We start from the raw sequence: 13,245 nt of genomic DNA, 5'->3' as shown, positions 1-13,245 counted from the left end.
ATGTGTGGAAATGTGTCTTTCACAAGCACAAGTGAGATACATGCTCCAGAGAAAGCTGCCTGAAATGGAGCTGGAAATTTCGTAAATTGTTTTGCGCCCAGTCAGATGAAATTGTTGGCCAAACGTTGCCATCTCTGTGTTTCAGCTCTGAACTCTTTCACGCAAATTACAGTTTAAATTTCTCTTGTGTTCATTTCCATTCTTAACATGTCCCACTAAGGCTGGGTCTCTCTCAATAATAAGTAGGTGATTTCTCATGTTCTCTGCCAGTTCAAGTAGGTTTCAACAACTGTGAAGAATGAGATATGAAGCCCAAACTATGCAGCAGGGCCAGGAGACACACCTGGATGCAGCTAATCCTCTATTATCACAAGCAGACACATTATGGGCTCTTTTTAAAAATAAACTGACAAGTAATATCTTAGAAGCTACTAGGACTTCTCCTTTGCTTGACAAGCAGTCCCCAAACCCCACTGCTTGAGCAGTCAGGAATTGTCAGCTCCCCGGATTCTACAGGAACACATTGCTTCGGGTACATTTCCACCAGGAAGTCAGGCATCTTGCATGAGCTCTTGGCACTGCTGCCAGATCGCATCCCAAAGGGCTCACAGGAAGCAGAAGGCCTCAGGAATTCCAGCTTTCAGGCATGCTGTCCTCAGTTTCCTGGGATCAAAGTGTGCATAGTTGACAAGGAAATCAGCATTAGAGTTGTCTTAATTACAGTGGAGTTCAGAAGGCTTGTCATTTGGATTTTTTCAGGGAATTGAAAAATCCATGACTTTTAAAATTGTAATTAACTAGAATTTTATAATATTCACCAGCTGCTGGTAACAGCATTATCTTTCTAAGCCTGTAGGTATATCAAAATAGGAACCTACACATTCCCTGCAGAGAAAATAAATTTCTTGTAACTGACTGTGATATCAAACTATTTAAAGTTTTGGTAAAGATCACTTTGGACATGAGAAAATCTGATGGGTTCCTTTTATTCCTTTATAACTCCAAGCAACACTGAAATGTCACTCGATACTTGTGCCATACCACAAAGCATTCAGATCTTTGACCTTTTGTGTCTACTGTTGTCCACTACTTTTCTTCTTATCTTGTATACTTCATTATATTTTTACTTCCAGCATGCAGTAGCATAGTTCTTAACAATTTGGATGCTGATGATTGACAGTAGGGACAGATTTTACTTTCTCTGTTGAAAAGAAATTTGGCAGTTCACAGAAGCTGATTAGGATCATTGTCAACACAGTGTATTTCAAAAATACACAAATAGCAAATTCCTGACAGAATAGTAAGATACATTTGACATGAGTCACTGAAGAAAATTTTATCTGTGCAGCCATTTTGTGTACAAACCCGTAAGTTAGCTTAGGGGCTGGTTGGCTATTCCCTTCCTTCTGAGTATGTCTTCATATAGAAAACTAAGCTTTTTGCCAAAGTCCCTGCAATTTATGACATTTTGTTAAGACTTATTACTTAGTTTTAGGGTTTAATGTGTTCATTGTTGACTTCTTTGTTAGGTGTGTTGGCAATTGAAAATTGTAAGGTTTTGGGGTAGCAGAATCAGGTTGAAACAAAGTAAAATAGCCTACTTGGTGAATGTCTTATAGCCTGTGTCTCCACTACAGTTACATGTTTTCTCTTAGTTGTTGTGGCAAATTCTGATTCTCTATTTTATTTTAAGATTGTTGTTTTAAAATAGTCATGCAATACTAGAGTTATAGTTGACTATCTATTTTACAAGCCAACTGAAAAAACAAAAATACACTACATATAAATCCCTTTAAAGCACAGTTCTTTGTTGACCACTGTTAAATTTCCTTTTCCTCTCTCTAGGCTATACACAACCACACATTCACAAGAAAAAAGTGAAATCTATACATAGAATCATAGAATCAATTGGGTTGGAAAAGACCTCGGAGATCATCAAGTCCAATCCTTGGTCCAACTCCAGTCCATTTACTAGATCATGGCACTCAGCGCCATGGCCAAGCTCAGTTTAAAAATCTCTAGGGATGGTGAATCCACCACCTCTCTGGGCAGCCCATTCCAATGCCTGATTACTCTCTCTGTAAAGAATTTTTTTCTCATATTCAACTTAAATTCCCCCTGGCAGACCTTAAGCCCGTGCCCCCTTGTCCTGTTGCTGAGTGCCTGGGAGAAGAGACCAACCCCCACCTGGCCAGAACTTCCCTTCAGGTAGTTATAGACAGTGATGAGGTCACCTCTGAGCCTCCTCTTCTCCAGGCTAAACAACCCCAGCTCCCTCAGCCTCTCCCCATGGGACTTGTGCTCCAGTCCCTTCACCAGCCTTGTTGCTCTTCTCTGGACCCACTCCAGCACCTCAATATCCTTTCTGAATTGAGGGGCCCAGAACTGAACATAGTACTCAAGGTGTGGCCTCACCAACACAGAGTACAGGGGAAGGATCACTTCCCTGGTCCTGCTGGCCACGCTATTTTTGATACAGGACAGGATCCCATTGGCCTTCTTGGCCACCTGGGCACATTGTTGACTCATGTTGAGCTTCCTGTCAATTAGTACTCCAAGGTCCCTTTCTGCCTGGCTGCTCTCCAGCCACTCTGTGCCCAGTCTGTAGCACTGCAGGGGGTTGTTGTGGCCAAAGTGCAGGACCCGGCACTTGGCCTTATTGAACTTCATCCCATTGGAATCAGCCCATCTCTCAAGTCTATCCAGATCCCTCTGCAGAGCCCTCCTGCCTTCCAGCAGGTCGACACTCCCTCCCAGCTTGGTGTCATCAGCAAATTTGCTGAGGATGGACTCAATCCCCTCATCTAAATCATCAATAAAGATGTTAAACAGGACTGGACCCAACACAGACCCCTGGGGAACACCACTGGTGACTGGCCGCCAGCTGGATGCAGCTCCGTTCACCATCACTCTCTGGGCCCGACCCTCCAGCCAGCTCTTAATCCAGGAGAGGGTACACTTGTCCAGGCCATGGGCTACCAGCTTTTTCAGGAGTATATTATGGGAGACAGTGTCAAAGGCCTTGCTGAAGTCCAGATAGACCACATCCACAGCCTTCCCCTCATCCACCAGGTGGGTCACCTGATCGGAGAAAGAGATTAGGTTGGTCAGACAGGACCTGCCCCTCCTAAACCCATGCTGACTGGGTCTAATCCCTTGTCCACCCTGAAGGTGCTGTGTGATTGCACTCAGGATGAACTGCTCCATAACCCTGCCAGGCACGGAGGTCAGGCTGACAGGCCTGTAGTTGCCAGGGTCCTGCTCGCAGCCCTTTTTGTGGATTGGGGTGACATTGGCCAACCTCCAATCATCTGGGACCTCCCCAGAGAGCCAGGACTGTTGGAAGATGATGGAGAGTGGTTTGGCAAGCTCTTCTGCCAGCTCCCTCATCACCCTGGGATGGATCCCATCTGGTCCCATAGACTTGTTAGGATCCTGCTGGCTCAGTAAGTCAGTAACTATTTCCTCCTGGAATACAGCAGGGCTATTCAGCTCCTTCTCCCTGTCTACCAGCTCCAGAGGCCAATTATCTTGAGGGCCACCTGTCTTACTGGTGAAAACTGAGGCAAAGTAGGTGTTAAGTACCTCAGCCTTCTCCTCATCTTCCTTAACTATATTTCCCTCCAAGTCCAACAGAGAATGGAGGTTTTCCTTGCCCCTCCTTTTGTTATTAATGTATTTATAAAAGGACTTTTTGTTATCCCTAACTGAAATAGCCAAATTTACTTCAAATTCCACTTTTCTTTCCCTAATTTTTTTCCTGCATGACCTAGCTCTATCTGTAAATTCTTCGTAAGTAGCCAGCCCTTTTTTCCATAGTCTGTAAACTTTCTTTTTATCCCTGATTTCTTTCAGAATCTCCCTATGTAACCAAGCTGGCCGTCTTCCCCTCCGGCTGGCCTTTCAGCACACTGGTATAGCCTGTTGCTGTGCACTCAAAATTTCCTTCTTAAAACTTGTCCATCCCTCCTGGACTCCCTTGCCTTTAAGGGTTGTTTCCCAGGGTATGCTCTGAATCAGTTTTTAGAATAGGCCAAAATCTGCTCTCTGGAAGTCCAAGGTAGAGGTTTTAATGGTGGCTCTCCTTACATCCCTGAGGACTGAAAATTCTATTATTTCATGGTCACTATGCCCCAGGCGGCCTCCAACCACTACATCAGATACAGATAATTTCTACAACATACTTCACCTTTGATGCACACAAAGAGAATTGAATTGCCACACTGACCATTTAAAATAATATAAATTTGTTTGCCATTATGTCTTCAATGTGACCAGTTCATTTTGAACTAGTACACATTTTTCTTTATGTGTATACCATTACTTTTAATGATTAACTTTCACCTTTTCAGGTCATGTCTACTATTAATGGCATTCTACTTAACATTTTTTGACTGCGTTGGTGTTTTTTTTTTTGTGCCAGTTATTCTTTCATCTCTGTGAATGCAATTTTTATGTCTGATCAGGCATTTAGAAAACATGTTCTATTACCAAGAAGTGAAGGAACTGAGGTTATTTGGACAAGACAGAAGAGTACTTTACAGCAGTCTGTAGTCTCAGCTTGTAATCTTTGCAATAGGTTGCAAAAATAAGAGCTGTACTTGTTGTTGCCAGTGAATATGGAGAAATAATAGGCAGCAATGGACTTTTCTTACTTAATCTTTTCTTATTTAATCTAAAAAATGGAAATGTTGTATTAGGTTACCTCAGTAGACCCTTGAATCTCCATTATTATGTTTTCTACAATTAAAACATAGTCAGAGATGGTTTAAATATAGTTGATCTAGACATTATCAAAGTTGCAAAATCATGTCAGGGAATAAAATCAGTTTATTTGTAGAGAAATGCATGAGAGCAGCAGGAGTACTAGCTATTTAACTAAAATGGTTAGTACTGGTAGATTTGAGGTAACATGTCACTGTTAATAAGTTTAAAAGCAAATTGAAATTGCTTCAACAAGTGAGATTTAGTAATTCCAACGTCGGCTAAACACTAAGGTGTTTATCTGAGAAAACTGAACTCCCTGCCTGAGATCAGGTGAGTCAGGGACTTGATTGTGGGAGGTCACATTTGCTGGTGAGAGTCTCAGGTACTGGATAATTGGGAGTTTGAGTTATGCACCCAATTCACAGTCCCAGTCTCAGTCGGATTTATCCTAAGGTTGGCTGTCAGGGACCTCCTGCAAGCAAGGCAGTTGGGACTTGAGTTTTAAACCAGATTTAGAACAGAGATGGAAGTGCTTTAGGGCCATTACTGGAGAAATTTGTGCAACTTTTTGACAAATAAACTGGTAGGGTATTAATGCTGATAATTCCTCTGTGAATTTCACTGTACAGAGACCAATATTTAGGTCGTATGAGCAGGGATTGATAAGGAAAGAATTCCTTAACTGGGAGGCCTGGGAAAGGGAACTGATGATTACCAAATTGAAATAGCCTTCCACCCTCTATAAATACAGTAGATGAAGGAAAAAAATAAAATGGAGAAAACTTCAACTTGAATTTGAAACACTGAAGCATTTTGCTTGATCTGGAACTACTGTGAATATTTATATCCCTAAACTAAGTGAGGTTTGTTTCTTTTCCTGCTATTGAATTGGGCTGGCATTACACACAGTGGCTGTGGCTCATCCAACTGGATGTAGCTTAAGCCATTGGTTATGCCTACCCTTGGATGAAGCAGTGATACCCAGGCTTCAAACAAAGAGATTGTTGGAAGTAAAAAACCATACAAATTTGAGGATTTATGCCCAAAGTGTACCAGTATTTTTTTTTCAAATGTTCATTACTGTTGCCTTCTGCATAATTTTTTTATGCCCACCACTCTCCTATATATAACCAAAAAATCTTTCTATTAGCATAGCTCAAAGCAGTGTTGACTTGCCATGTTACTGCAGTTTCATAAAGAACCTTACCAGCTTCTTAGAAATCACAGCTACTTTATACAGAAGAAGACTACCTTCAAGTCTTCCATTCAGGGTAAGTCTTCAGGGTAAAATATGCACCACATGGAGAGATCTTGCTGTTTGTGACTGAGTTGTTCAATAACACTTTGAGTGTATTTTACCAAAGTAAGCACTGCTGGCACACAGTTGGGTTTAAACACAAAATGTAAAATTTGTTGTTTACATGAGTTTTCACGCATTTCATCATATTACTTTTTTGAGTAATTTCACAACTGAAAATGTTATTTAAAAAAAGTTTGACTGACTCATGCTCTCAAGATAGAAAACACGCTTTCTAAGTGGAGATGATTAAAAAACCCCCAAATCCTAACCCCTTAGAACTCATGTATAATATTTATGGGCATGACCTTTTCAATTAAAACTAGGTTTAGGCTTTAAATAGAAATTTTCTATAAATTATTGGGGGACTGTCTTCTGTACAAGGCTGATAGTGTTAGATACAGTAGAAGGAAATAAGTTGCTTAGGAAAGAAGAATCTGTTACTGACAGTGTGAGCATTAGCTATCTTCTGTCCTAAATCTTACCATGCAAAATGTCCTGACCCCTGTGGAATTGCAACCAATTAGAAATAATCTTTTTATTCCTTTTATTTGCAAAAGAGAAGGGCAGGAGAAGAGAGGTGAATAATACCCTTTTAGCTGAATGCCTTCAATATCTTCCCAGTCAAATGTGGAACATTGATGGAATAATACGGTCTTACTATCTTGGACTACCTATCTGCAAATTGCAAGTTACAAAATTCCAAGGTGGTCCCCTTTCACAAGTAAAATGGCTCAAAAGAAAGAAGAGTGTTATAATTATGAAGATTTTTCTCAGATGACAGTTGTCTGCAGAATATTGACTGGAGTTCTTCTCAGCTGTCTACTGTACAACTTAATAGACACCACATTCCTGAAAAACACAGTGGAATTTTGATTGTGGTGTAGAGATATTGACATGATCTTTACTGTTTGAGAATGGAAGAAAATATCTAGGAAGCAAAATAGAGATGCTTATGCTATCTTTATCATTCTGACAAAATCCTTTGTTATACTTGGCCTTTGTGGTCCTTGGAAGTTCTTGAGGATATATAAAAGTTCAGATGAGAAGGCCAACATCATCCATCAACTCTGCGATGGGCAGATGGAATAGGCTGTGTCTGCCTTTTCCTTTCAGTACTTCAAATGCTGTAAAGCAGGTTCAAGCCATATTCATGGCTCAGATCCTCTGGTGAGGTTACATGAGGTAACTCTCAGTCAGAGAGAGCAGATGATGTTCTACAAAGGCAAAGAATCTCATCTAATTCATCTATACACATCAAGGATAGTGTCAGGATCCCTATTACAACATTGTTTGCAAACATCTGTGCAGTTTTGAGTCATTTAAAGAAAGACCTGAAGATAATGATACATCATTATTCAGCAGCCCCAGTAAACTTTGTCTTAGCAATTAGCATTTCAAAGAATAAGGTTATGTGCTAACCAGCATCAAGTAAACAGTGGAATTTTGTTGAAACAAACAGAAAGATAACAAAAATAAATACACAGTGAAAAAATTCACCTTTCTTTGAGTTCTCACAAAAATATGGGAATGAAAATATTATGCTGACTGTACAAAAGGGTGGCACTTCAGACTGCAGACTGTAGAACTGAGTCAAAGTAACATAGTTTTGGTCTGTGTGTGCTGACAACATTGCAGAGTGCTGATTAATATTGCATTGCTCTGCTTCCTATGCTCTGCTAAAATGGTGAGACACAGAACTATTAGTCATAATATGTTAGTCAGAGATAAAGTGGGAGCTTTCTAAGTGTGTCATCTCACTGAAGTTGTTCCATTTGATGTCCACCTTCTGATTCAGAGTGAGGAAAATGCAAAGAGCTGACAACTGATCTGTTCAGGTTGTTATAGAAGCTTCCAAGAATAGATGACACTGTGGCCTAAGTACTGTCTGAGGGATACGTGTTTCACAGGATTGTTTCACAGGATTGTTTCAGCAACGTGTGCATGAGTTGGATTTTACTTGACTGAGAGCAGCATCTGCGTGGGTGAGTGAGAGAGGGAGTACTTTGTTAATGTTTTTCTCCTGCTTTTGATCAAGCAGAACCAGAAAACCAATCAAACAGCTAAAGCAGAGCATACTGTGGCAGTGGAGACTTGAAAAATCCCAAAGAAAATGAGTGAAAAGACATTCAGATGATGAGCAGATAAAATATTTCTTGTAGTTTGTCATATTCATTAGCAGAATCAGGCCTTTAAATATATATATCTATATAGTGCATTAACAACACTACATTAAAGACAACCATGATTCCATCAGCTATTTTTCCTTCTGAGCATACAAGCTTTATTATTTCATTGTTTTGCTCAAGAAGGGTAATGATAACTGAGATACATATAGATATATGTAGCATAATACAAAGCATGCATTTGTTCTAACATGATAGACAAGCAGATTTATAGATAGCAATAATAAAAGATGAATGCTCACTTTTCTGTGTGGTTGAAAAGTGTATGTGACAGTAATGCCACTATAGGGACACTGCGTACAGTCCAGAAAGAGAGAAAAGGAAATATTTAAGAAGTACTACCTAAAGACCTCATGGGATTGTAGTAAAGCATAATCATGGCTGTTAATCATCTCAGGTGTTGCCACCCAAAACTGAACTATAGCTGTCTTTGTGGTATTCTGCAAAAGAAAACCCTATTTGCTGCAGCATTTAATAATATAAGGATTATCTTCCTTTTAGAGGGTCTCTTCTCAGGTATCTAGCAGATGTCTCCTTGCCCTCTTTAACTAAAAGGGGACCACATATTCAATTGTTTCATTTTCAGTTGTATTATTTTTCATAAATTTTTTTTCTCCTTAGGTAGACCTTAAGTACTCTATTTTACCTATTGCTATTTGACATATATGGACACCATTACTACAATGTGTATAAATATTTTCTTTAAAACCCACAGATGGACAACAGCTATTTAAAACCTGTCTGAAGGCAAACAAGGGCTAGAAAGAATAAAATTATGTTCACTTAAAAAAAAATTGCTCTCACAATAATCTGTAGAGATGACTGGTCATTTAACAAGAAATTAATAGAAGTAGTGTTGATAGAAACATACATCTCCAGGGTTGTATTCAAGTTTGAGTTTAGTTTATGATGTAATTTTAAAAATTATGATCATATCTTATCGCAATCATATGTTGGTGTTCCAAAAAAATTGTTCACAGTATATCTATATGGCTAATGACATTTACATTTTTGTTTAAGAATATGTAAGTGTGATGTAGAAGATAAAGTGGTGGGAGGGAATAGAATTAAGCCAGCCTGGGTAGTTTTCCAGCAATAGAAAACAGCTATATCAGACACAAGAAACACACACACAAACCCCCCCCACCCCCACCCCACCCTCCAAAAAACCCCAAACCAAACCAAACCACCAAAAAACAAACAAGCCCTCACCCCTCTTCAATCTCTAAGTCTAGATAGTAATTAAATCCTTAATGGCAAGATGAGACAATTAAAGAAAAATAGTCAAAAGTTGACAAAAGTATCACTTGCACAGATATTTGAGTGTGGCCAAACCTATTATTTGGGTTTATGTATCATTAAGTAGTGAAAATGGTAGTTAGAGATGCTGACAAGCATGAGACAGGATACCGAAGAACAAGCACAAAAACCAAGAAGGTATTCCAGAATCTGCTAAAATGATGGACTTTCCCCTGCGTACAGGTGAAATTATTGTGCTTCCCAGCTGACTTGAAAATTAGAGCTAGCAGGCTGCTATTGACCAGCCAAAGTTTAAATAGCAACCACCAGTGTAGTTATCAATATTAAGTCTCCGTTTCATGGCAGTGAAAAACCTCATCCTGTAGATGAAGTTGCCATGTAGTGAAGGCTTCACATAACAAGTAACAGTTGAAAGGTCAGTGAGATGGGATTTACTGGCAGTCAGCAACAAGAGGACACCTAAGGCCTGTGTGGAAGCTTTGTGTATTTGTTAGCATTGCATTGTTTGCTAGGCTGGAGATACCTGCATATCTTTACCTTTCACAAACACAACTACTTCATGGTACAGCATATAAGCAGGAAAGAGGTTTATCTCAAAAGTGCTATCAGGTAGATTCATCTCAAATATGACACAAATTAATCTCATTGTCATAGGAAATGCTTGACCTCTGGAAAAAAGATGTATCATTCTACTTAGGATGTTTCTAATGTAATTTTAATTTGAATAAAATATATAAAGATGTGAATTTCCCTTGGCCTTCAGTGTAAAGCTATTTTTTTTTCTCATGTTTTATAGTATTGCATTTCCATTCTAGTATTCATGACAACTTATGCTAATTGCTCAGGGCACTTACTACCACAGGCAGCTTTTACATTTATTTGTTGCAAATCTCTGTTTAAAGCAAATGTGAAGATTACTATCATCATCTTCATCTGCCAATATATTTGACTAAAATACTGAAAAATCCTCTTGAAATTGGTATGTATACAAGTTAAGGCCAGGTAGATAGAGAATGCAAAGGGACTTGTGTGGTGTTGGGTTTTTTCCCTCAAAAATCTAACTGATTGGAAATTTAGATCAAATATAGTTTCACATTCTATTTACATTTTGGTAAACCAGTCCGCCATTAACAGTAATAAATTAGTAAAGGATTAACAGGGGGCAATTACAGAACATATTTTGTTAGTCTATGGAAAATTCATATTCACTGGTTAAAAAAGTAGGCATTGGGTGAGACTTTGTTTTTATTTTTGGGTTTTAGGTTAATTGTAGGCACCAAAGCAGATAAGGAATTTGAAGGTAAAAAAAATACAACAGTAGGACTTTTTTTCAGTCTGGGAAACAGCCAGGAGAAAAGAACACTGTATGATGATGAAACCAAGTGTAGTCTAGAGGCAGCTTCTATACAATGGGTTGGTAATTGAGCCAGCAGTGTGCCCTTGTGGCCAGGAGGGCCAATGATATCCTGGGGCACTAGGAAGAGCATTGCCAGGAGGTCAAGGGAGCTGATCCTGCCCCTCTACTCAGCTCTAGTGAGGCCACATCTAGAGTGTTGTTTTCAGTTCCAGACTCCTCAGGACAAGGAGCTACTGGAGAGCATGCAACTGAGGCCACAAAGATGAATAAAGGACTGAGGAGCTGGGTCTGTTCAGTCTAGAGAAGAGAAGACTGAGTGGGAGTCTCATCAGTACATATAAATATCTCCAGGGCAGGTGTCAAGAGGATGGTGCCAGACTCTTCTCAGTGGTGCCCAGCAACAGGATGAAGAGCAACAATCATTAATTAAAATACAAGATGTTCCACCTCAACGTGAGGAAGAATGTCTTTACATTTAGGGTGGCAAAGCTCGGGAACATCTGCCATGGGAGGGTGTGGATTCTCCCTCTCTGGACACAATAAAAGTGCACCTGGACACATTCCTGTGTCACCCACTCTAGGTGAGCCCACCTTGGTAGGAGGGTTGGATGAGATGATCTCCAGAGAGGTCCCTTCCAACCCTAACAATTCTATGGTTCTATGAAATAGTATTTGAGGAAATTCTGGTCAAAGTAAAATTAGTTAGTGAAGTCAATGTCTTGTGTTTGATGCCATGAAAAAAGAAATGAGGTAGAAGGGAGAAATTACACAGGACAAAGGTGGGATTTTACTTTAACGGTCAGGTTGCATGCCCTACCAACCCAAATGGAATGCAAGCTGCTGCCACTAATGAGGTGTTTGCTGACCATTATGCACTCTTAATATAGATTGCCACAAAGCACCTTGGCACCTTTGGTATCATACAGGTTACACATCAAGCAGAACAAGGAAAGATTTCTCTGTAGATTGGAAAATAAATGTCTGAGATCTACTCAATTTGTAGCAATATCAATTCTGAAAAATTTACTGGTTTTTTCCCCCTAAAAAACACCCTCTTTCACAGAAACCTCATTTTTTCATCAACATTCTGGTGAAAAGTTCCAAGATAAATCTGTTGACCAGTATGTTTCACACAGTGGCATCTGTCTGTCTGGAAGTAAAAGTCTGATACATACTCCATAATGACTATAATATAATCATTTCAGGGAACATTAAAAAAGCATATTAGAAAATGTTTTGTTCTTTATTGAATTTTCTCTTTCTTGTCTAATTCACAACTCAGCTTTTCAGGTTTTGTAGTGTTTGGGTTTTTTGGTGTTTTTTGCTGTTGATGGGTTTTTTTGCTTCTGATTTTTTTCCCTCTGAAAGGTAAATACAGGTTATGCTCCAATAATAAAAAAAAAAAGAGTAAAATACAGTTTGTGGGAATGATCTTTAACTGGCAAGATTATTTTACCTACAGACTTAGTGGGAAGCTTTTTTGAATATATGCTATTTGCTCCCAGCTGGAAACACTGTCAACTTCACATCTCCTGAGGTCTTTAGAGTCCTGGGAAATGAAGCTGAAACTGAGTGTTGTTAGTTACCATACTATGACTTGGAAGGCTGTAAATGTGAGACAATTTATATGATATTGGTATACAAGTCACTTTTCTCATATACAGTAAATTGCAGCACAAAGAGTGCATAAAAAGCAATTAAGTGATTTGTGAACCAGGCTCTTGATAGATTCAAAAATTACTAAGGTGAATTACTTCTTGGATTGTAAGGTAATTATAGCACTGGTCTTCTACTTATCAACAATATAGTCCTCATACAGGCACAATTGCAGTGGAGTGCTGTATTTTTATATGTGGCCCACACTCTAATTAGCACATTCTAATTTCAAGCTTAAAAGAAAACTACAAGAAACATATGGCTTATAGCATTTTATTATTAACAACTAAGCTGTGTGTCTCACTGTGAGACAAAAAGCCAATCTTTCTTTTCTTTGATTCTGCCTTGCTCCCTGCTTTTTTATTTCTATCAGAAAATTAAATAACCCAAACAAGACGAAATTAGTTACTTCATTTCTTTAGGAATTAGAGGTAATTTAGATTTAAGAAACTATTTTTCAGAGTATTTGAATGTTTTGTTTATAACAGCTTAGTTCAGCTTGTTTGTTCACTCATTTCTTTTCATCTACAAGATTCAAAACCAATCAATGGTGTCCTGAATTCTGGCTCTATTTCATGAGAGAAAGTGCTTTTTATGTTTTGCAGTTAAATGCTCCATACTTTCCAAATCTCTTTCTATTCCACACCTCCCGCCCTTTATTTTTAAGCAGAATGTTAATAGCATTAGACTCTTAAGCTCAGGATAGTGCTAATAGCAGAGTCACTGAGCGTGCTAATTACTTGCAAAAAGGTCAAAAAGGTTGGTGAGAGACAGATCCTGAT

This window comes from Pithys albifrons, chromosome 1 (assembly GCF_047495875.1).
Source record: "Pithys albifrons albifrons isolate INPA30051 chromosome 1, PitAlb_v1, whole genome shotgun sequence".
NCBI classification, from domain to species: domain Eukaryota; kingdom Metazoa; phylum Chordata; class Aves; order Passeriformes; family Thamnophilidae; genus Pithys; species Pithys albifrons.
Note: the sequence above shows the minus strand (reverse complement) of the source record.